At 39.7% G+C, this 23,970-nt stretch overlaps 1 protein-coding gene across 4 annotated transcripts in view; it reads left to right on the plus strand.

Annotated features, from left to right (window-relative positions):
* The first annotated feature begins 1,878 nt into the window (after nucleotides 1–1,878).
* The window catches only part of LCA5 (lebercilin LCA5), a 149,415-nt gene continuing 127,323 nt past the window's right edge, over nucleotides 1,879–23,970 (plus strand). The window contains exon 1 of one of the 4 annotated variants that reach the window (XM_051854531.2): nucleotides 1,879–2,005. The gene's annotated coding sequence lies outside the window, so the exon portion shown is untranslated. The remainder of the gene's footprint in view (nucleotides 2,006–23,970) is intronic. The other 3 variants (XM_051854533.2, XM_051854530.2, XM_051854536.2) reach the window with 3 other exon arrangements.

The following is a 23,970-nucleotide window of genomic DNA, read 5'->3' on the forward strand; positions in this document are numbered from 1 at the left end:
ACTGGGACTAGTGAGATGGCATTGGTACATGCCACCTCGATGGGATTGAATTCGAATCCCCTGGTATGTTTCTAACTCTACCGTTTGAGGTAAGTCAGCTTGAGCATGTCCCGAATTGCACATCTCTTCCCTCTCTTATTCCCACACTTACATTTAACAGCGATCACTTTTCAGTTAAGTTTCAGCACATAAGAAGAATTGTGTATTGATTACAGTATTCAACAAAAGTATTAAGTAGAACAAACAAAAAAAATACTAAGAGGGATAACATATTAAGTTGCTCATCAACAGTCAGGGTGAGGGCTGATCAAGTAATTCATTTCTTTTAAAGATTTATTTATTTGAAAGGCAGAGTTATACAGAGAGAGGAGAGGCAGAGAGAGAGAGAGAGAGAGAGAGAGAGAGAGAGGTCTTCCATCTGATGGTTCATTCCCCAACTGGCCGCAATGGCCAGCGCTGTACTGAGCCGAAGCCAGGAGCCAGGAGCTTCTTCCGGGTCTCCCACGTGGGTGCAGGGGCCCAAGGACTTGGGCCATCTTCTACTGCTTTCCCAGGCCATAGCAGAGAGCTGGATTGGAAGTGGAGCAGCTAGGACTAGAACTGGTACCCATATGGGATGCCGGTGCTTCATGCCAGGGCGATAACCCGCTGCGCTACAGCGCCATCCCCTATGTAATTCATTTTATTCAGTGTATCCATGCTGTATATGCTACCCACTTGTTAGTCACTTGTTGGCTGTTTCAGCTATTAGACTGATGTTGTGGTATCATGGTACTGTGTTCAAGCAATCCTTATGTACTAGCCTAACACTATGTCACAATGCCTACATCATTAACCTCACTTTTTCTCATTGTGTAGTCATGGTGTTTACCTCACATTACCTCAAGAAGAAGAGTGAGTACAGTACAATAAGATATTTTATTTTGAGAGCAAGAAAGGGAGAAAGAGAGACACTGTAATCACATAACCTTTATTAAATTGTTGTAATAATTCCATTTTATATTTGCTATTTTTTAAAAATGATTTTAAAAAATATATTTGAAAGAGAGAGAGAGAGTGTCATGGCCCATCAGGTAAGCCTTGGTTTAGGATGCCCACATCCCACATCTGAGTGCCTGGTTCAGTACCTATCTGAGACACAGCATCTTGCCAGTGCGGGCTGTGGGAGGCAGTGGTGATGGGTGAGGTACTTGGATCTCTGCCACACTCATGGCAGACCCAGAATGACTTTCTGGCTTGCAACTTCGGCCTCACCCAGCTCCAGCTGTTTAGGGGGAGTGAACCAGTGAATGGGAGTGACCTCCCACCCTTTCTCTTTTTCCTCTCTTAAATAAATAAATAAATAAATTTAAATAATATTTAACTGGCAGGATCATACTATTTTGTTAACATTCCTCTTCAAATACAACACCAGAATAAAACACAATAACTGAGTATGGCCTTCTAGTATAAATGACCTTTTTAGGTGTTCATATTAATGGATAAATATACTCCAAGATTATGTTAGCTTTTTAGCTTTTATATTTTTATTATCCTTATTAGAGAAATAGCTAAAAGAATGAAGTTGAATCATGGTTATTGTCATCTCTGAAAGACAGCACTTTCTCAGGCTCTGCATACAAATACTTAGATGGGAAAGACCAATGGCATGATGAACTTGATTCTCCTTAAATGTGTATTTTTAAATCTTTCCAATATTGTTTGTATATAATGCAGTGGTTTGAATATGATTTGTTCCCTGTGAGACTCACTGGAGTTGAGGATTTAACTTAAGGAGCAGAAACTTAATCCAACTGTGGTATTGAGAGGTGTTTAAGAGTTAAAAGGTCACCAGTGGGGAGCCCCATCATCGAATAGTGGTGACTTCATAAGGAGAGATAGAGACCAGAGGACACACACACATGCTTCCTCACTCCCTGTCACTCACCATGTGACACCTGCTGCCTCCACTCTGCCCTCAAGACAGCCATTATCAGATGTAGCCCCTTGACTTTCGGCCAGAACAGTAAGTCAAAATATATCCTTTATCTTTATAATGTATCCAGCATATGTATGTACTCTGTTGTCAGAAACAGAAAACAGACTAAGATGTACAATAATATCAATATAAGAATTAGGTGGTATTGCCGGCGCCGTGGCTCAATAGGCTAATCCTCCACCTTGCGGCGCCGGCACACTGGGTTCTAGTCCCGGTCGGGGTGCCAGATTCTGTCCCGGTTGCCCATCTTCCAGGCCAGCTCTCTGCTGTGGCCAGGGAGTGCAGTGGAGGATGGCCCAAGTGCTTGGGCCCTGCACCCCATGGGAGACCAGGAGAAGCACCTGGCTCCTGCCTTCGGATCAGCGCGGTGCAACGGCCGCAGCGTCCATTGGAGGGTGAACCAATGGCAAAGGAAGACCTTTCTCTCTGTCTCTCTCTCTCACTGTCCACTCTGCCTGTCAAAAAAAAAAAAATTAGGTGGTATTGTATTAACAAGATGCTTAGTTTTGATGGATCTGTGGTTTTTGGAGATTCCGAGCTGAATTGTGAGCAGCAGCTCTTTGATAACATGGCACATACATACATTTCCGCAAATAAATTAACTCTCCAGTTTTTACAAAGTTTGTGTGTGTGTGTGTGTGTGTGTGGAAAAGTTCAAAATAATTTAAGTAGAAAGAAGATAAGGTAGACAAATAAAAAAATATGGAAAGAGTGCTTTGAGCTATTTGAGCTATTTGCATTTTGAGAGACAAAAATTACTGATAACTACTGATGCATTGATAAACGAAAAGACATTCTGACTATTGAAGAATACTCCTCACTATACTTATCTTCTCACAATGTGTTTGAGTTGTTCAGAATACTGAAAAGAAATTTGAACTGTCATGGAAATCAGCATCACATGTGGGACTAAAATTTAAAGCTATCTTTACAATTCAATGCACAAAACACTTTTTTATAATTCTAGCCCTAATATTGGCTCATTTGATATCCATTAAAATCAAGCTGTAGGGACAACATAAAACAAAAATTGGTACTCAAATTATTACTAGGAAATAGTGAGTCAATACATTGGAATATTTTCAGGGATGCAGGAGCAAAAATAAGAAGATATAATTAGCAGTATTTGCAGAAGACATCTCTGCATAAGATTATAATTTTTATATCAAAATATTATACACTGAACAGATGCTGCTTCTATGCTGTGAAAAACTTTTATTCCACAGTTGTGGTTGCATTTTCTCTCTTCAGTACATGTGATTATACTTTCTATAGTGAAAGCACTGAATAGTATTGACCCCAGTCTGGCCATTTTATGTTTCTAGGCATTCTTTCTCTGAGGACCCAAGTCCCTCAATTTAGCAAACATGTTCAAATGAATCCATTGAACCTATTAAACATAATAAATCAAATTTTACTTAAATTTTTGAAACATTATTTTTTCTCTTAAATTATTTGACTGTAATTAGTAGTGTAGAACAATTAACTCTGATTTATCACACATCATCAAGTATACTTGGGAATTCTTTCCAAGTGATTAAAATGTAACTCATGAATGGAATGAGATTTTTATGAAGAGTACATTAGTGAAGTTAGTGCAATCTTATAATTTGCAAGCATTTAACAAATTATTCTCTACTTTGTTTTGTGTAGTGTTTTTCTTTAGAACCAATTCATTTTTTAAAAATTTTCAAAACATTTCTGAACTCTGTGAGCAACTCATCAACCCTGGGCACAGTGTTTAGAAACAAGAATTGGCAGCCAATTACTTTAGCTGGTAAAACATCCTCATCCTGGTTCCATCCCAAACATGAAGTACATAGATTCAACATCATAATACTTTCTTTTTCTGTAGATGATAGAATGGATGAATACTATTACTATCAATAGTTGTTCATAATGTTTGTGTGGGAGCAAAGCATTTGTTTTTCTCTTTATTGAAGAATTATCACTGGTGATCCTATACATTTCAAGAGATTAATCGGCGGTTGAGGGGATCAGACAGTTCACCTTTAAAAGTGCTACTATGGCACATGGATTATTTTGAGCTGAAGGCAATCAAGAGATAGCAGAAATAGAAAAGGCTATCTGCTTTAATCCTTTCTACATAAAAACAGAACTAAATTTCCTAAGAGAATGGTGCCTCGTCTGTACCAGGAAGAGAACATCCTTATCTCTGGTCCCAGGGAGTCGATGCTGAGATGAATCTATACAAATGCACTAAAATATCCCTTGTCTTCCATTAGTTTTTTCCTTATATTTCTTTGTCATTTATCCACAACTTACTGCCCCAGCCCCAACCCCTTTTTCCTTTGTCATGCCCCATCAACACTATTGATTGCTCTTTGTTGAAATGGTGTATAAACTCTCAGGTCCTCCTGCTTCTTATATTCAAGGATCTTTGTCTTCCAAAGTTGAAACAGGATTAAGTGGTTTTACACTGAAATGAACAGTTGTAGTCAAAATGTATCATTTCCCCATGTTCCATGCTCTTTGTGTGTTTTCACTGTTGACTGGCCTTCGTGGTACATGATTTGGCTTCCTGGACCACAGAGGTGAGCTCCTCCGGCCTGCAGACTTGCCCTCAGCATCTGCTGGAATAGCAGCTTTGGGAGTGTAAATCCAGTGTCTACAGTTAGTTCACATTTTTAGGTTTTCTGCAGCTGCTCGGGCATCCTTTACCACCTATTTCTGCTTTCTTTTTTTTTCTAAATATCTTCAAATAACTCCCTTTATGACAAAAAAATTCTCACGATTTCAGAAAAGATACACACTGGGGAGAAATTTCCATACCTAATAATTTTCCTTCAGATAAGCTCAACATTGGGAAGGGATTACTATAACCATAATATAGTTGAATATGTAGGAAAAAGGAAAATGAGGAGGACAAGTAGAAAATTCAGTGACAGCACATGGGAGGGAGCAACTGTCTCAAGGGTGCATCGTAAGGAAGATTGTTCAGAGGAAGGAACCTTTGGAAAGGTTTAAAAATATGATATGGACTGCAAGGGACTTCGTGGCTGTACTATGATAACACATGGTAAGTAATGAACTTAAGTCTCCCTTAATTTCACTCTTCAGATTAAAAAAAATAAATACAACGTTAGAATCATACAGGGCTAATCTCTCACCTCACTGGTACGCACACTCTCTATACCTTGGCTTGATGCCCAGTGGAGAGGGAGGACATTCAACACGTGGGCAGAAAGAGGTAGATTGCAGAGTGAAAACCTGTAAGTGTTGATCTCATAGCCAAAGTCTTGTCTGTCTTTTTTTTTTTTTTTTTTGACAGGCAGAGTGGACAGTGAGAGAGAGAGAGACAGAGAGAAAGGTCTTCCTTTTGCTGTTGGTTCACCCTCCAATGGCCGCCGCGGCCAGCGCGCTGCGGCTGGCGCACCGCACTGATCTGATGGCAGGAGCCAGGTGCTTCTCCTGGTCTCCCATGGGGTGCAGGGCCCAAGGACCTGGGCCATCCTCCACTGCACTCCCTGGCCACAGCAGAGAGCTGGCCTGGAAGAGGGGCAACCGGGACAGAATCCGGTGCCCCGCAAAGTCTTGTCTTATTGCTTCAGCTCTGACATTGACAGAGGGACTTTAATCTCTCATATTTATTCTCTGTAAAATAGAACTCCTGTTCTATTTAATCTCATATGGTTGTAAGAAAGAAAGCAGGTAAAAGCTTACACACATGTAGATAAAAGTCATTATTTTGTAAGTTCTATATTTAAAAACACTATTAGGTGAATTTTTATACAATAATTTTCAAAGTTTGGTCATTCATTTAATCATTCAGCCACCTGTGTCAGGATCACCTGGAGGGCTAAATAAAAATGTGGTTTCCCATACACCTGCCCAGAACTGCATGAGATTAAAGGTACATTTTCTAAAACTGCTCCTGCATGTTTCTGAAGTACATTAAAATTCAAGAAGCACTGAAGAACTTATGTTCACGGATACCATCAGCCCCACCCCACATGTTTTGCAGTCCACTCTTTCAGAAAAACATGGCTTTCTGTATAGACTCTGTCACATCCACAGTGTGCAGAAAGGATGTGGACCATTCCCTCCCTCTAATCACCAAGGGAACTTACCTTTGTGGCTTCCAGGCTACCCTGTGTTTCCAAAATGTTTTAGGGGAGGAGAGCAGAGAGCGAGTGACCAGGCTGCTGACTTGAAAATTAAAATGATTCCTTAGGGTCTCCTCTTCTCACAGCTACTTTATTTTCAGACTTGTTATTAACTTAGAAGGGGTTACAAATTTACCTTTCTTTAAAACTTAGCTCACCTATTTTTACAATTTCAAAAAAACAGTTTCTTAATCGTAATGCAAAGAGAGATGAATATATGCTAGAACTTGTTGATGTATAAATTTATGATTTATAAATTCTCCCTTCATTTTGTAGGCCCATCTATATGTGAATGACAATGATAATGATTTGAAGAATACTGATACTAATGCCTTTAGAATTACACCTTGATGAAAAGGAAAAGAAAACAAATAGGGTGTCAAATTATATCTTTCTCAGTAATACTAGGCAAGGAGAAGTGAATGTGAATTATAACATTTAAAAATACCTCTCAAATCCTTAGCCTAGAACTTAAACAGTGAGGAAGATTGGAATTTCTGGGAAGGATGGGGGAATTCACAGAAGAATGACACGGCCACGGGCCTGGAGCATTGGTAAAGGATTTTCTTAGAGTCCTCAGGAAACTGAACTGCAAGGATGGCTGGAATTGTATTGGGAAATAAATACAAATCACATTTAAGAAAAATAAGTCCAGAAAAACAGTTAAGGCATCAACAACTACTATCTCCAATTTTAATCTCAACTGGGCTTATTTAATTACAAATAATTTTCACAAGTGTTAGAGAGGTCATTTAAATGAAGAAGATTATTTTGACAGTATTTATGACTTTCTAGTAGTCTGTCATTAGTATGCAATTATATAATTTTTTTAATTTAAAAATCAGTTTTTCATTTAAAAAATGAGCCATCTAGTGGTATGCAAAACGTAAGAAGTAGGAACTAGGCTGTAAGCTTGAAAAATTAGATGTTTACCACATTTTCAGATTTAATTGAAGGATAAATTTTCCAAGGTTGAAGCAGAATCAAGTTTCCTTGATTGGAAATGACAAAAGTCTACCCCAAAATAAAAGAGATCCTCTAAATATTTTTAGGAAAAGTCCATTAAAAATGTGGGAATGACTAACATGATACTTAGTCTCGTAAATCACAGTCAGTCAGTAGGTAGTTTTGTATCAACTAAGGTGTGTATTGGGATGGGAAATTTTAGCTCTTATAGACTAGTTAAGCTAGGACAGCTGACTCAGAACAGATATATTTCCAAGCAAATCGCTTTTTTGAGTTACAGAGCCATTGCAAAGGAAAGATCAAACAAAGAGCAGTAACTGTGGAGTGTAGACATGGATCACCTTAAGTCTCCAGCCCTTTGCTAGGGAGAGCAAACCTCAATGTGGCAGCATGTGTATGTTGTGGGTGAATGCTTCCCTTCATTTCAGAAGGGTGAATCAGCTTTCTGTAAGAACAATCAACGATTTTTCTTCTGATTGTGCCTGCCAAACAATCTTCTGATCTACACTGTTTTTTCCTCAAACCTTCCCTCTATAAAGGTCAAGCACTGCCGGCGCCGTGGCTCAATAGGCTAATCCTCCACCTTGCGGCGCCGGCACACCGGGTTCTAGTCCCGGTCGGGGCGCCGGATTCTGTCCCGGTTGCCCCTCTTCCAGGCCAGCTCTCTGCTATGGCCAGGGAGTGCAGTGGAGGATGGCCCAGGTGCTTGGGCCCTGCACCCCATGGGAGACCAGGAGAAGCACCTGGATCCTGGCTCCTGGCTTTGGATCAGCGCGGTGCGCCGGCTGCAGCGGCGGCCATTGGAGGGTGAACCAACGGCAAAGGAAGACCTTTCTCTCTCTGTCTCTCTCTCTCTCACTGTCCACTCTGCCTGTAAAAAAAAAAAAAAAAAAAAAAAAGGTCAAGCACTGACCACACCAGGATTGTTCATTGACCTCCACTCCACCTGTAATCCTCTAGAAGAGATTGGAAAGCCAAAAACTGCTCTTCTCAGCTCACTTTTATACAAGGTTCTGTATGCAAATTAGGGTCATAGATACACCCTTACAAGACTTGGAAGACAGGTGAAGGGAGTTATTTTGTGGCATTTTCCCACTGTCCCTCTCTGGCTTCCTCAGCATTGTGAAGCAGTTAAGGCAGCTTCTTGCTTCCCACAGGGCTTCCACCAAAAACTATTGATTCCACTAATGTTTCCTTATTTGTAGACAACGTGAACACCTATACATAAAAGGACATGAGAGCTACACAAAAACTACAGAACTAATGTGAGTTTAGCAAGATTACAACACAAGATCACTGTAGGGAAATCCATTGTATTTCTATACTAGTTATGAAAATTAGATATTAAAATTAAACAAAATACCATTCATAGTGGCATCAGAAAACATAAAATACTTAGGAATAAGCTAATAAAATATATGCAAGGCTTATATACTAAAAACATAAGAATTGATGAGAGAAATTCAAGAAGACTAAAATAAATAGAGGAATTACCATATTATGAATAGGAAAACTCAATAATTATCAAAAGATGTCAGTTCTTCCCTCTTAGGTGTATAGGTTTAAGTAATGGTAATCAAAACCTTAGAGGGATTTTGATTTTATAGAAAGTGATACAATGATTAAGGAATTTGTATGAAAATGCAAAAAACATAGAAGGGCCAGAACAATTTTGTGAAACAACAATGACAGCTACAACATTGAGCTACTATAAAACTACAGTAAATATGGCAGTGTGGGATTGACTAAGCATTTAGTTCAAATGATCTAGAAACATATAGATCAATGGGATAAAACAAAATTCATAAACATTCATGAACATTCTTACACATATATCGTTAATTAGTTCCAAGATGATTCAATGAGAAATGATAGTTTTTTTTCAAATTATTAAATATTTATTTGAAAAGCAGAGTTAGAGAGAGGGAGAGACAGAGAGAGAGAGAGATGTTTTCTAACCGCTGGTTCATGCTCCAAATGGCCACAACAGCTGGGGCTGGGACAGGCCCAAGCCAGGAGCCTGGAATTCCACCTGGATGCATGTGCCCAAGTACCTGGACCATCTCCTCTGCTTTTCCCAGTGTGTTAACAGGGACCTGAATCCGAAGCAGAGCAGCAGGGAACTTGAACCAGCGCACTTATGGAATGCTGGAGTCACAGGTGGTAGCTTAACCCTCTGTGTCACAACTCTGGCCACTCAAATTTTTTAAAAAGATTTATTTTAAAGTCAGAATTACAGAGAGAGAGAGAGAGAGAGAGAGAGAGAGAGAATGCTTCCATTTGCTGGTTCACTGCCTAAATGACTGCACCTGCCAGGGCTGGGCCACACAAAGCTAAAAGCCACGAAATCCATCCGAGTCTCCCACATGGATGGCAGGGGCCCAAGCACTTGGGCATCTTCTATTGCTTTCCCAGGTCATTAGCAGGCAGCTGGATTGGAAGTAGAGCAGCCAGGACCAGAACCAGTGCTCACACAGGATGTTGGTACAGCAGGTGGTGGCTTAACCATTGTGCCACAGTGCTGGCCCCAAGGGTAGGTTTTTTGTGTTTTTGGTTTTTTTTTTGTTTGTTTGTTTGTTTGTTTTGGCAAATGATGCTAAACAACAAACAGCAAGCTGGGCAGAAAAGAGAACTGCTACTTTTGGCTTGTTCTTAACACAAAAATGAACTCTAAAATAGGTATTAAATTCATACATGTAAAAGCTAAAATTAATACTTATTTCTAGAAACATACTGTTATACAAGCAACAACATGGATTTGCTTAGGAAAATAAGGCAAATAGAAGAGGGTACTTAATCTGTGAATTCATTTATAGGAAATTCTAGAAAACAAAATTCTAATATGAAGTTACAGAAAGGAGAGCAACTAGATTTGGAATGGAGAATGGCTTAGAAAGAACAACAAAGATACATTTTGTGTTATAAAAATGTTATGTATTTTAATTGTGGTGAGAGTTTCATGGGTTTATAAAACTTTCAAAACTTACCATCGTCATGATTGCTTTAAATGAGTATGTTTACCTGCATGTATGTGAATTATACTTGAATAAATGATTTTAAAAAATACAAGATCAGACTCAGACACATAGTACTCCGTAACACAGAAAAATAAAACTTCTTAAAAACAGGCAGGGAAAACAGACTCTTGATTATACCCAGAGCTGCCTTACAACAACAAAAGGCAGAAGTCAATAAACTGTCCGGCACCGCGGCTCACTAGGCTAATCCTCCACCTGTGGCGCTGGCACCCCGGGTTCTAGTCCCGGTCGGGGCGCCGGATTCTGTCCCGGTTGCCCCTCTTCCAGGCCAGCTCTCTGCTGTGGTCCGGGAGTGCAGTGGAGGATGGCCCAGGTCCTTGGGCCCTGTACCCGCATGGGAGACCAGGAGAAGCACCTGGCTCCTGGCTTCAGATCAGCGTAGCTCTGGCCATGTGGCCATTTCGGGGGTGAACCAACGGAAGGAAGACCTTCTCTGTCTCTCTCTCACTGTCCACTCTATCAAAAAAAAAAAAAAAGTCAGTAAACTGTCTTCAGGGTGCTAAGACAAAAGAGCTGCTAGCCAACATTTGTTCAAGTCCACCAGCCAACCTTCATGCATAGGAATTGTGAGTGGCAGGCAATTGCACAGAGGTGAAGACGCCATTCTGGGATGCCCACATCCTGCACTGGAGTGACTGGTTTGAGTCAAATGCCTCTGCTTCTGATCAGTCTTCGTGATAAATGCACATTCTGGAAAGGCATCAGATGCTGGCTCAAGAACTTGGGTCACTGTCTCCCACAGGGGAGATCTGGATTGTGTTCTTGGCTTCTGGCTTTGGCCTAGCCCAATCCAAGCTGTTTTGGGCATTTGGGGAATGAACTAGTATATGAAGATCTGTTTGTCTCCCTGCCTTAAAAAATGAAGGTAAAATGCAGATGTTTTCAAATGAATAATATGTAAGGCCTTTACCACTAACAAATTTTCACTGAAGCCCTTCAAAAAGGTAAAGCAGGAAGAAGGAAATCGAATTCACTGGACCTCAATGAGATTCAATAAGGATTTGTGTTCAAAGAAACAATAAAATGTGTTCAAGCCTCAGTGAAATGCTACATACAACAATACTATTTATAATGATTAACTCAATGGGTACTAAAAAATAGGCAGGGCTGACACTGTGACGCAGAGGCTAAAGCCGCCACCTGTGATGTCGGCATCTTATATGGGCGCCTGTTCGTGTCCTGGCTGCTCCACTTCTGATCCAGCTCTCTGCTATGGCCTGGGAAAGCAGTGCCCCTGCTCCTGCTTGGGAGACCTGGAAGAAGCTCCTGGCTCCTGGCTCCTGGCTCCTGGCTTCAGATTGGTCCAGATCCAGCTGTTATGGCCATCTTGGGAGTGAACCAGCAGATGGAAGACCTCTCTCTCTGCCTCTGCCTCTCTATAACTCTGCCTTTCAAATAAATAAATATCTTAATATATAAAAATAGGCAACCACAATGCTGGAATAAAGTAACTTCTATGCCAGGAGGACTTTAGAGTTAAGATACTCTACAATTCTTACATTATTTAGAGAATAGACTATCAGTGACTAACCTTGACTTTATTAATTGCTCCACAAAAGTTTAAAACAATGGATGGTAATTACTATTAGGGAGGAAATATTAAACAAAAATTCACCTATGTGGGGATTTTCTGACACAAAAGGTGAAATAATATGAAAAATTAAAAACGGGGACAGGCATTTGCTCTAGCAGTTAGGATGCCCACCCATACCCCACAACGGAGTACCCGAGCTCAATTTTCCGTGCCAGCTTCTGACTCCAGGTTATTGCTAATGTGGACCTTGGTAGGCAGCAGTGACAGCTTAACTGAATTCACGCCACTCACATGGGAAACTTAGACTGGGTTCCCTGTTCAAACCTCGGCATTGGGAAAGTGAGTCAGAAAATGGGAGCTCTCTATCTCTCTTTCAAATAAATATTTTTTGAAATCTTAAAAACCTAAAACAATACAACAAAGAAAATCTGTAGTAGGTGTTTTGGGGTAGCAAGCTAAGGTGCTGCTTGGGATGCAACCCATACCAGAGTGGCTACTTCAAGCCCCAGCTACTCTGTTTATGACCCAGCTTTCTGCTAATGTGCCAGGAGGCAGCACATGATGGCCCAACTACTTGGGTTCTTAACACCCACATGGAAATCCTGATGGAATTCCTGGCTGCTCGCTTCAGCCAGGCCCAGACCTGGCTGTCGCAGCCATCTGGGGAGTGAACCAGTGGAGCAGGCCAGGACTGGAACTGTCACTAAGATATGGGAAGCTGGCATTTGCAAGTATCAGTAGCTTAACTCGTCATTTCACAATGCTGTTCTTCCCTCTCCCCACCCCACACACATACCCTGCCCTGAACTTTATCATCTTCTGAGAAGGAACACTAAGATTTGGAATAGGTATTACAAAACAATAATAGATACTTTCAATGGACATATATAGGCTCTAACATTTAACAATTAGGGAATAAGAGAAAATAAGTGAATAAAGTGTACAAGGATATAAATGAAGATTTAAAACAGTGTTATTCATAAATAATAATATCCTATATAGAAAATCCATGAAAAAAGACAAATTATTACCATAATAGTTTCACCAAGTTTCAGTGTACAAAAATGCATTGTATTTCTATACTTCAACAATTATTTGCATTCAATGTAACTTTAAAAATATTTAAAATAAAGCAAAAACACAGAACATCAAAACATTAATTTGTTAATAGTTGTGCAGAATTTAATGGAAAAATATTATACATCTTTACTGATATAGTTTTAAAGAGATCTACTATATCACGTATATGGATACAGAGACTCAGAACACAAACATATCAATTTTCCTTCAACACAATTCCAAATTCTTCCAAGTTTATTTTGTTTCATTTTGTAGATCTGGTTCTAAAATAAGGTATTTATTAGAATCCTTTCACTGAAATGGAGGAGCAAAGAATAACCAATATACTCTTGAAGAAAAATTACAAAATGGAACCTCTTCTGGATGTTTAGACTTATAAAAGTGAAATAATTAAGATAGTGTGGTATTAGAATAATATAATATAAAGAATATGGAAAACAAAAAGTATAGAAATAAATCCATACCCAAATGGAAATTTGATATTTATTATCAGTGGTATCACAGATCAGTAGAGAAAAACAAACCATTTAGTAAATATTACTGGTCAGTGGGTATTTATAAAGGAGAAAAAATGAAATTAGAGTCCTATCTCACATGACACCAAAAAAAATCTGCAACAAGTAGAAGATAGATCAAAATGTATGTAAAACCCTTAAACTTTTAGGATAAAGTATATAAGAATATTTTGTGATTTCAGAGTTGGGAAATACTTTGCTATTAAGAAACAGAAATGGAAATCTCTGAATTGGTTAGAGCACATTAACATTTAAGATGTCTATGCATCAAAAGGCACTGTATTTTTCCCCCAAAGAAACCTTTTATTTAATGAGCACAAAATTCAAAAGTACAACTTTAGGAATATAGTGATTCTTCCCACCATACCTGCCCTCCCACTCTCACTCCCACTCCATCTCCTCCTCCCTCCCCCATTCCCAGTCCCAGTCCCCATTCAGATTTATTTTCAATTAACTTTATACGCAGAAGATCAACTCTATATTCATTAAAGATTTCAGCAATTTTCACACACACACACACACACACACACAAAACTATTTGAGAACAAGTTTTACAGTTAATTCTCATAACTCATTGAGGACAGAGGTCCTGCTTGGGAAGTAAGTGCAAGTAACACTCTCATGTATGATGTCAGTGATCACCTGAGGCTCTTGAATGAGCTGCTAATGCTATGGAAGCCTTTTGAATCCACAAACTCCATCAGTATTTAGACGGGGCTATAAGTAAAGTAGAAATTCTCTCTTCCCTTCAGAGGAAAGTACATCCTTTGATGGCCACTTCTTTCCACTGGGGTCTCACTCACAGAGATCCTTCATGTAGGACATTTTTTTGCCACAGTATCTTGGTTTTCCATGCCTGAAAGGCTCTCATAGGCCAGACCAGAATGCCTTAAGGGCTGATTCTGAGGTCAGAGTGCTATTTAAAGTGTTTATCATTCTATGAGTCTGCAGTGTGGACTGCTTCCCACATTGGAACATTCTCTTAAAAGGCACTACTTGGGGATGGCACTGTGGCACAGCGGATTAAGGCCGTGGCTTGAAGCACCAGCATTGCATATGGGCGCTGGTTCTAGTCCTGGGTGCTCCTCTTCCGATCCAGCTCTCTGCTATTGTCTGGGATAGCAGTGGAAGATGGCCCAAGTCCTTGGGCTCCTGCACTCGCATAGGAGACCAGGAGGAAGCTCCTGGCTCCTGGCTTTGGATCAGCACAGCTCTGGCCATTGCGGCCATCTGGGGAGTGAGCCAGCGGATGGAAAACCTCTCTCTCTGTCTCTACCTCTCTCTGTAACTCTTTCAAATAAATAAAATAAATATTTAGAAAAAAAGGCACTATTTAAAAAAGAAGACATTCCACTAACTAGAGAAGACATTAACAATGCATATTGCCAACAATGACTTACCATAGAGTATGTATATATACACATGTAAGATGTCTACAAAACAATACAATAAAATCAAATAGCAATGAACATGAATAGCACCTAACAAAACAAGAAACACATGAAAAATGCACAATCTCACAAGCAATAAGGAAGTGCAAATATAAATGAAAATGAATGCTATTTCATACCAGTAATCTTAATAATGAGTGTAAGCTAAAAACAGATCAGCAGAAACTGACATATATTTGTGAGGCTATATCTTGGTGTAACTACTTTGTAGACCATGTGTTACATATGTGCACACAAGGGTATTATATGTGCTCATGCATGTACATATAAAGATATCATCTGGTATATCAATGAAAATCTGAAAACAATATTAACAAAAAGAATGGAGAAATAAGTTTTAGTATAGTCATACAGCAGAAAAAAATGAATGAACAGTAAGTGCAATGTGGTATCCTGGACTAGATTCTAAACATTATTGGCAAAACTGATGATATTCAAATAAAGCCCCAAGTTTAGTGAATTGCAAAATAGCTTTGATAATCTCTTAGTTTGAACAAAGTATTATTGTTGTGTTAACATTGGGGGAAGTTTGGGGAATGGTTTATTGGAACTCTCTGTGTTCTATAACTTTCCAAGAAGTATAAAGTTATTCCAAAGTGAAAGTTTATTAAAAAAGAAGAGAAGGAATGGATCTACTTGTGTCATGGATAAAGCTCATCAACATGATATTGAAAAAAAAAGTAAATTTCTGAAAATACTTATAGTATTTAATTAATTATATAAATTTTAAAGATTTCAGTATGCTAGGTTTTATTTCATTGTAAATATGTATGTAGTATTGTTGTACCTGAAGCGTCCAATTCCCACCAATTAAGACCACCAGGAGCTGAGGCTGATGCAAGTGCAAGAGTTTATTTCAAACTCAAGTTTGGACCGACGTCCGCACCAGGCATAGCTGGGCTGGATCGGTGGCCCCTACAGTAAGGTCGTTAGGGTTTTTATACAGTTAAACAAACAAGTTCGGCTGTACAGCATCTGATAGGCTTATATTTTAAATTTATACTTGTCATTTTATGATTGGCTGAAGTTTAGGGTCTGAGCTGCTAGGGTGTACGTGCCAAACTGCAGGGTTTGGGGATGTTATCAATATCCTTAACTGTCTGAAAAGACACCTAGAATTTTGCGTATTTCCCTGCTATTTGTTAATTGGCTGTTGCTAGGAGAGTTTATCATAAGGTGAGTTTTATTTTCTTTTTTTAGGAGCTTTTGGCTTAGGGTTCAGGGCTTGGTCAGGCCTGAGTTACAAGATGGAGGCCTAGTCTAAAATAGCTGCACCTTGATCCAGGCTCGGGTCTCTCAGTATAATTTAAAACATATGTGTGGATTATAAACATGATAAAGACTGGATTAATTGCTGGTTGATCATACTGACATATGATTAGGAATGTTAACAACAGGATTTAAATTTTATAGCCATATGCCAATAGTGACATTTCATTCAATGATGGACTGCATATATATTGGTGGTTCCATAACATTATATTATCTAATGATGTCATAAGCTGGACCAGTTCCGGCTGTACTGGCCATTTAGGTAGTGAACCAGAGGATGCAAGACCGCTATCTCTCTGCTTCTGTAACTCTGCCTTTCAAATAAATAAATAAATCTAAAAAAAAAATAGAATGTGTATCAAATAATTTCACTGCGCACCTTGAATATATACAAGTTTTGTCAGTTACACTAAATAAAACTGGGGGGAAAATCCCAAGTCTTTCCAGACTTTGTGGTGACAAACAAAATAAAACACAACCTCAGGAAAAAAAACTTTGAGTTCTTATAGTCACTGTGCTTATAATCTAATAAAAACCATCTTACAAATAATTCTGATTATTTCTCTTTAGATGTGAGATATTCTTACCGCACTTAAATAAATAAATTAGTGGTGGTGTCCCTGTAAGCAGAAGGGGAGATGTTCAGGCAAGTGTGCTGGCAGCTTGGGGACATCCATCTTGCCCAGAGAATACCGGCATTAATGTGCTCTCAGCCATTATGGCTGAACACGCTCTTTTGAGGATTATTCTAAACAAAAAAACCATGTAAATGTAGCTGTTTCTTGTGCTGAGAGAAGAACACTCATTTTCTTATATAAAATGCTCTGATTTCTTAGGGAATTTTTGGAAAATTTTGATTTATTTTTATTTTCAATTTGTTCTTCCATTTGTACTAAGGCTCCACCTAGGGCCCTTTTCTATAATTACATTCAAATTCATTAAAGCAAATTGCCTTCTTTATGACAGCAGTATGTAAAGCAGTTATGCAAATGAGGGAGGGCTTGAGTCTTTGTTCCCCCTCCCCCAACAGAATGTGTCTAAGGCATGGAAGTTAGATTTGGTCACTCCCAGGAACTGAACCCAAAGCAGAAACTACCACGGGCTGTTTGCCAGGCAAGGATGTGGTTGAAATCTTTTCTCTGGCCTTGGAACATTGCCCTGCAGGAATGAAACCAGGTAACCTTTGTAACAGGTGGTCCAGTTCAGGCAGGGGCGATCAAGTGGAAAAACAATGACCTCCTTGTGCACTACAGGAAACTGCTAGCCAGCCAGAAAAGGTGAGAGAGACTTAAGTCAGATGGAGGTGGAGGATGATCAAAGGGCAGACCTAAAGAACTGGATTTAGAAGTTACAATACAGCATTTTAAACTTTGCTATCTTGTCTACTTTTACATTTCTGGCTGTTAGTGGGATTTGGGGCATTTTCCTCCTAGTCTAATGGGTGATTTGTTTTCTGATTCTGCTCTCCAGCAGGGTGTAATGCAGAATGATCTGAGCTAGCACCCCAGAGTGTTTTGACTCACACCTGCCATCTGTCTGCTTAGTCACCATGTAGCCATCCTTCCCCTAAGTGATGATTTTTATTTGATAGAAGAATTGGCAGGCAACAGTTGTTGTGTTAGGAGATTGCTGGATTTACAGTTTTCTTTAGTCTTAGGATGATGGCAGCATGGCACATTAATGTTTCAGATATTTACTTGGCTTTTTCTTGGAACTGCCATATGTTCATAAAGATACTTAGTAGGGAGAGCTTTTAAAAAAAAAGGTGAGGGAGAAGGATTATTCTTTAAACATTTTTTGAAACTGTAGACATGTAGACTATTACCATTCAGCGCAAAATAAAGTAGAAATCTCCCACTTCATTCATAATCTCAGCCTTCAATGTCAGCAAAACTTCCCTGATTTTCTGCATGCTCTCCCTGATAGTTCATTGTGTACAGTTTGGTTGTAAATTTTCTATAAAGGACAACAGAGTTGTAAAGAGTGAATGCTCTATGCAAAGTCATTGGAACCATGTAAACATTGTTTCCAGCAGTGATTGTAGGTAGCATCAGAGCAATTCAGGTAAACAAACATAGAATAATACACAGAATACAAACCAGAAGCCCAGTTATTTAGCTCAACACCTATTGCATGTATTAACAACAATTTCATTTTGAGTTATTTTGTATGTGCTAAGAATATAAAAATGACATATATATATAAATAAGAATAGAAAAACTAATCTGCTTAAACCCACCACTCAGCTTGAGGATAAAAATTCTTACTACAGTAAAATTCTCACCACAATAAAATAAAATTTTTAAAAAGTTTATAAATTAAAAACCAAAGGAAATTAAAGGAGCCCTGAGATATTTTAGAAGACCCTTTCTGTGCATCCCACCTAGCATCACCATCCCTCTCTGCTTCCTCGATCTTTGCTTCCTAGGCAACCATTATCTTCAATTATGGGTTGTCATTCCTTTATTTTTCATTATAATTTTAATGTACATTTTCCTAAATAATGCATTTGTAGTTTTGAATTTTGTATAAATGGAACTGCACTCTATGTATTCTACTCCTGTCTTTCTATGTCTGAGAGATTCATTCATGTGGACACCGGGAGCTAGCGTCCATTTGCTTTCATTTCTGTGTGTTACACTTCCCACTGTATGGACAGCCCATACCTTATTTATCCAGTCTCCTGTCAATGGTCCTTTGTGCTGGTTTTAGTTTTTACTGCTACAAACAACGGTACGATGAATATTTTGCTGTTTCTTGCTACACATACGTGAGGGTTTCTGAAGTCAATTGTACCTATGAGCGGAATTGCTGGGTATCAGGTGGGTTACTAGTTCATACCAAATGACTCTCAACAGGGTTTGGACAAATTTGTCCTCTCAGCATTACATGAGAGCTCCTGTTGTCCCTCATCCTCACAAACACATTGACCTGTCATGTTTAAAATTTTGGTCAATGATTTAGATATAAGATGGTATGTTGTCTTTCTGCTGATTATTAGTGAGGTTGGACATCTTTTTAGATGCATATGTTACCAGTCATTAGTTTTTTTCCCTCTTTTGTGGAGTGCATATCCATGTTCTTTACCCATTTTTCTATTGCTTATGTGTCTTTTTTTTTCTGGATATTAAAAAACAGATTTATTAATTTGAAAGGCAGAGAGATGGGGAGGAGAGAGAAATAGAGATCTTCCCATCACTGGCTCACTCCCCAAATGGCTGCAACAGCCAAGGTTAGGCCAGGCTAAAGCCAGGAGCCAGGAGCCAGGAACTCCATCTGGGTTTCCCATGTGGGTGGCATAAATTTAAGCACTTGAGCCATTAGCCACTCCCTCTAAGGCACACCAGCAGGGAGCTGGATTGGAAGCAGAGTAGCCAAGATTCAAACCAGCACTCTGATATGGACTATGGGGTATATCAAGAGGAAGCTTAACTGCACCATGATGCCCACCCCACATGGAGATTTTTAAATACATGAACTACTAGTCTTTTAACTAATATTGTCAGAAATTCTGGTTTGTGGTTTGTGTTTTTTTATGGTATCTTTGAATAACCAAATTCTTAGTTTGATGTAATTGCATTTATACATCTTTTACTTTATGGGTTCTGCCTCTATTTTGCCTTCAATCCTTTTACAATGTACCAATGTACAGTTGCAAAGGCAATGCATGTTTGCATGTTTTCTTTAGGAAGTTTAAAAAACTGTGGGTATTCAGTCTGACAGGAATTTGTTTTTTGGTTATGATATGGCTCCATATAGAAAACTGGTTATCCAGATGTTGTTTACTAAATTGCCAATTCCTTCCACACCACTCTAAAATGGCAAGCTCTGACTTCTTTCATGTACGTGAGTCTGTCTCTGAGGTTCCTGGTTTTGTTTCTTTTTTTCTTTTTCTTTTCTTTTTTTTTTTTTTTTTTTTTGACAGGCAGAGTGGACAGTGAGAGAGAGAGACAGAGAGAGAAAGGTCTTCCTTTGCCGTTGGTTCACCCTCCAATGGCCGATCCGAAGGCAGGAGCCAGGTGCTTCTCCTGGTCTCCCATGGGGTGCGGGGCCCAAGCACTTGGGCCATCCTCCACTGCACTCCCTGGCCACAGCAGAGAGCTGGCCTGGAAGAGGGGCAACCAGGACAGAATCCAGTGCCCCGACCGGGACTAGAACCCAGTGTGCCGGTGCCGCAAGGCGGAGGATTAGCCTAGTGAGCCACGGCGCCGGCCTCTGGTTTTGTTTCATTGTTGTATTTACCTATCCCTGTCCCAGTAACACCCTTGTGAAACTTAAAGTAACCCTGGAAACATGGTGGACAATTTTCTGCACTCTCAACTCCACTTTTCTTCAGCAGTGTATTGGCCATTTTCTTTTCCCCTTGGCTATATTTATATTCTTAGTTTTTTCTTTTTTGTATGAACTTTGCAATTAGCTTATCAGATTCCACAAAAACAGCTTAAGCTTTTACTATAGATTAGCTTTCTTTCATTATAATTTTTTGTAACATAGGCTAACTACACAAATAAGTGTCAAATTAAGAGTGCTAAGAAGGGCCGGCGCCGCGGCTCACTAGGCTAATCCTCCGCCTTGTGGCGCTGGCACATCGGGTTCTAGTCCCGGTCGGGGCACCGGATTCTGTCCCGGTTGCCCCTCTTCCAGGCCAGCTCTCTGCTGTGGCCAGGGAGTGCAGTGGAGGATGGCCCAGGTGCTTGGGCCCTGCACCCCATGGGAGACCAGGATAAGTACCTGGCTCCTGCCATCGGATCAGCACAGTGCGCCGGCCACAGCGCGCCAGCCGCAGCGGCCATTGGAGGGTGAACCAACGGCAAAGGAAGACCTTTCTCTCTCTCTCTCATTGTCCACTCTGCCTGTCCAAAAAAAAAAAAAAAAAAAAAAAAAAGTGCTAAGGAGTTAAGAAATAAGTTAACTCAAAAATTTAAGTAGTGAGATCTCATTTTGTTTAAAAAACATGAAACATTAGGTAAAATATTTATTTATTTGAAAGTTATGGTTATGGTGAAAAAGTTTGGTTCACTCCCCAAATGGCCACAACACCTGGGTTTGGGTCAGTTCAAAGCCAGGAGCCAGGAACTTCATCCAGGTCTCCCATGTGGGTGCAGAGGCCCACGCACTTGGGCCATCATCTGCTTTCTCAGGCACATTAGCAGCAGTCTGGATCAGAAATGGAGCAGCCAGGACTCAAGCTGGGGCCCATATAGGATGCTAGCATCACAGGCAAGCGCCTTATGCCACTACAGCACAGTGATGGTGGTGGTGGGTGGCACCTTAATCCATTTCTGATTCCAGCTTGCTAATGTACACCATGGGAGGTAGCAGGTGATGGCTCAAGTACTTGGGTACTCACCATGCACACAGGAGACCTGGAGTTCTTGGCTCCTGGCTTCAACCTGGCCCTGCCCTGGTTTTTGGACTAATGAATGGAAAATCTCTCTCTCTTTTCCTGTCTTTCAAATAAAATACAAATAAAAATTAATAATTTAAAATAGAAAATATGTAAATGCAGTGAAATATTGTTTCAAATTCTAAGGATTTATAATTCATTATAAGAACAATTGACAAATAATAAAAATCCAAATTTTGTAGCTCTGACTATGAGCTATTGTGAAACAAGAATCAAGTCAAGGAAAGAAGAACAAAAACTGAAGAGATTCAGAGAAAATTCATATCAAGTAAGTAGAATTTTTTTTTAAAAAGTAAGAAGGAAAGGAAGAGAAAAATCTGGTAATACTAGTTATTCAATAAGTATTTACAAATTGAGAGACCTTGAGGATTACTTGGACAAGTAGTTACAGAAGGTATGTATGGTGATTCAATGGGAAGTTCATTTAGTAAGTGAGGTAGAGAGCAGAATCAATCAAGGAGACATTGAGCCACAAGGTAGCTGACTAAATTAGCTTTTTAAAAAAAGATTTATTTATCCATTTGAAAGGCAGAGTTATATATAGAGACAGAGAGATCTTCCATCTGCTAATTCACTCCCCAAATGGCCACAACAGCCAGGGCTGGGCCAAGCCAAACCCAGGAGCCTGGAACTCCATCTGTATCTCCTACATTGGCGTCAGGGGCCCAGGTACCTGGGCCACATTCTGCTATTTCCCCAGGAGCATTAGTGGGAAGCTGGGTCAGAAAAGGAGTGGCTAGCAGCCAAACCAGTACCCATATGGGATGCTGGTGTCACAGGTGGAGGCTTAACCCCCTGCATCATAATGCCAGTCCCAGTTAGTTTTAAGAAGGTCTGAGAAAAGTATCATGACATTATGAAAAGAACAAAATTTGACAAATTAAATATATATATATAAAGGAAGCAATAAAATGAGTAACACATTAAATCCCTAAAAATGCATTATCATGTTAGAACTAGTATATAGTAAGAAATGAGAAAAGTCAAAAAGATTGTTTCACATTTTCTCACCTGTGACACATTAAGAAAGATTATACTATTGATTTCTTCCAATCTCATCCCCTGCCCAAACCTACACATTAACAAAAATTAAGGAAGTTGGAAAGACTTTCTGGCAGCTTTGAGGGGTGCTACAATTAGAATGTGTCCCCTCCAAAATTCAAATATTAACATTTAATGGCCAGTGTAGTCGTATTAAGAGTTTAGATCTTCAAGAGGAGGCTAGGTCATAAGGGCTTCTCCCTTTTGAATGGCATTAAGTCCTCTATAAAAGAGACTTCACACAGTGTTCAGTTCACTTGCCCTTCTGCCTTCTGCCAAGTGAGGACACAGCACTCCTTTCCGTCAGAGGACACAACCCTCATCAGACACGTGGAATTGCTGGTCCTTGACCTTCCCAGCCTCCAGAATGGTGAGAAACAGATTTGTCTTCTTAATAAATTGCTTAGTTTCAAGTGTTTTGTTGCAGCAGCACAAAATTGCCGAAGACTAAGAGAAAGACATGAGTAATATTTTTGTTATGTACATAACAACTTTGGGACAACAGAAAAATATAATGGAAGCATGAGATGAGAATACAGTTGAGATATTAAGCAAGTTTTTAAGAGCTAAAATTATAACGGTGGTCTCAGGCACAAGTTTAAATAAGGCTGTGTTTGGATGGGATACCTCTGAGTATAACGACAGGTCCTTTAAGGGCTGCTGTTCCATTCAAGGGGTTTAATGCATGAATTCAATTTAGTTCCAACCTCAAATATTTGAGGATCAACAATAAGCAAGGTATTGCTCCTCAGAAGTCCCCGTATGCATGAAAAGCAGAATCTGGGGGCTCCGAGATGCTGTCAGGAAGTAACTCACTCTTAGGGAGAAGAGTATTGAACACAGGTTCTGGGATGAAAGCCATCGGTTCCATCCTTCCTTTCCTTCCATCCTCCTTACCTGAAAACTCGCCTTGGTATACCACTCTCCTACAATGCTAACTACAGGAGTGTGATGGGAACCTGCCAGTTCTGCAAAGCACATTGTATTCATCTGTATCTAAAATAAGCCCTTGCAGGGAAAAGCACATGTTATGATGAGCTGGACAGAAGGAAATTAGCTGCAGCCATATGAGGACTATTTTATGGGTACCAGAGAGATACCCACCTAGAGACTCCAATAACTAGTTGGGGGAAATTTAGAGGGGAGTTGGGCATTTAACCTCGCAGTTATGATGTTGATTAAAATGTGTGCATTCCTTTTCAGATGCCTAGTTTCTAGTCCTGGCTGCACTCCCAATTCTACCTTTCTGCTAATATGCACCTTGACTAATAGCAAGCAATCACCCAAGTAATTGGGTTCCTGCCACCCATGCAGGAGACCTGGGTTGAATTCCTGGTTCCGGTTAGGTGGTCTTGGCCCAGTGCTGTTGTGAGTATTTGGGGACTGAACCAGCAAATGGGTGCTCTCTCTCTTTTTCTCTTTCTCTCTCTCTCTCTGACTCTAAAATGGATAAAATAAAATTTAAAAGTTTTTCTTATTTACTTGAAAGGCAGAGTTACACAGAGAGAGAAGGGGAGGCAGACAGAGAGAGGTCTTCCATCCGATGATTCACTCCCCAGTT

The sequence above is a fragment of the Oryctolagus cuniculus genome, chromosome 5 (assembly GCF_964237555.1).
Source record: "Oryctolagus cuniculus chromosome 5, mOryCun1.1, whole genome shotgun sequence".
Taxonomy (NCBI): Eukaryota; Metazoa; Chordata; class Mammalia; order Lagomorpha; family Leporidae; genus Oryctolagus; species Oryctolagus cuniculus.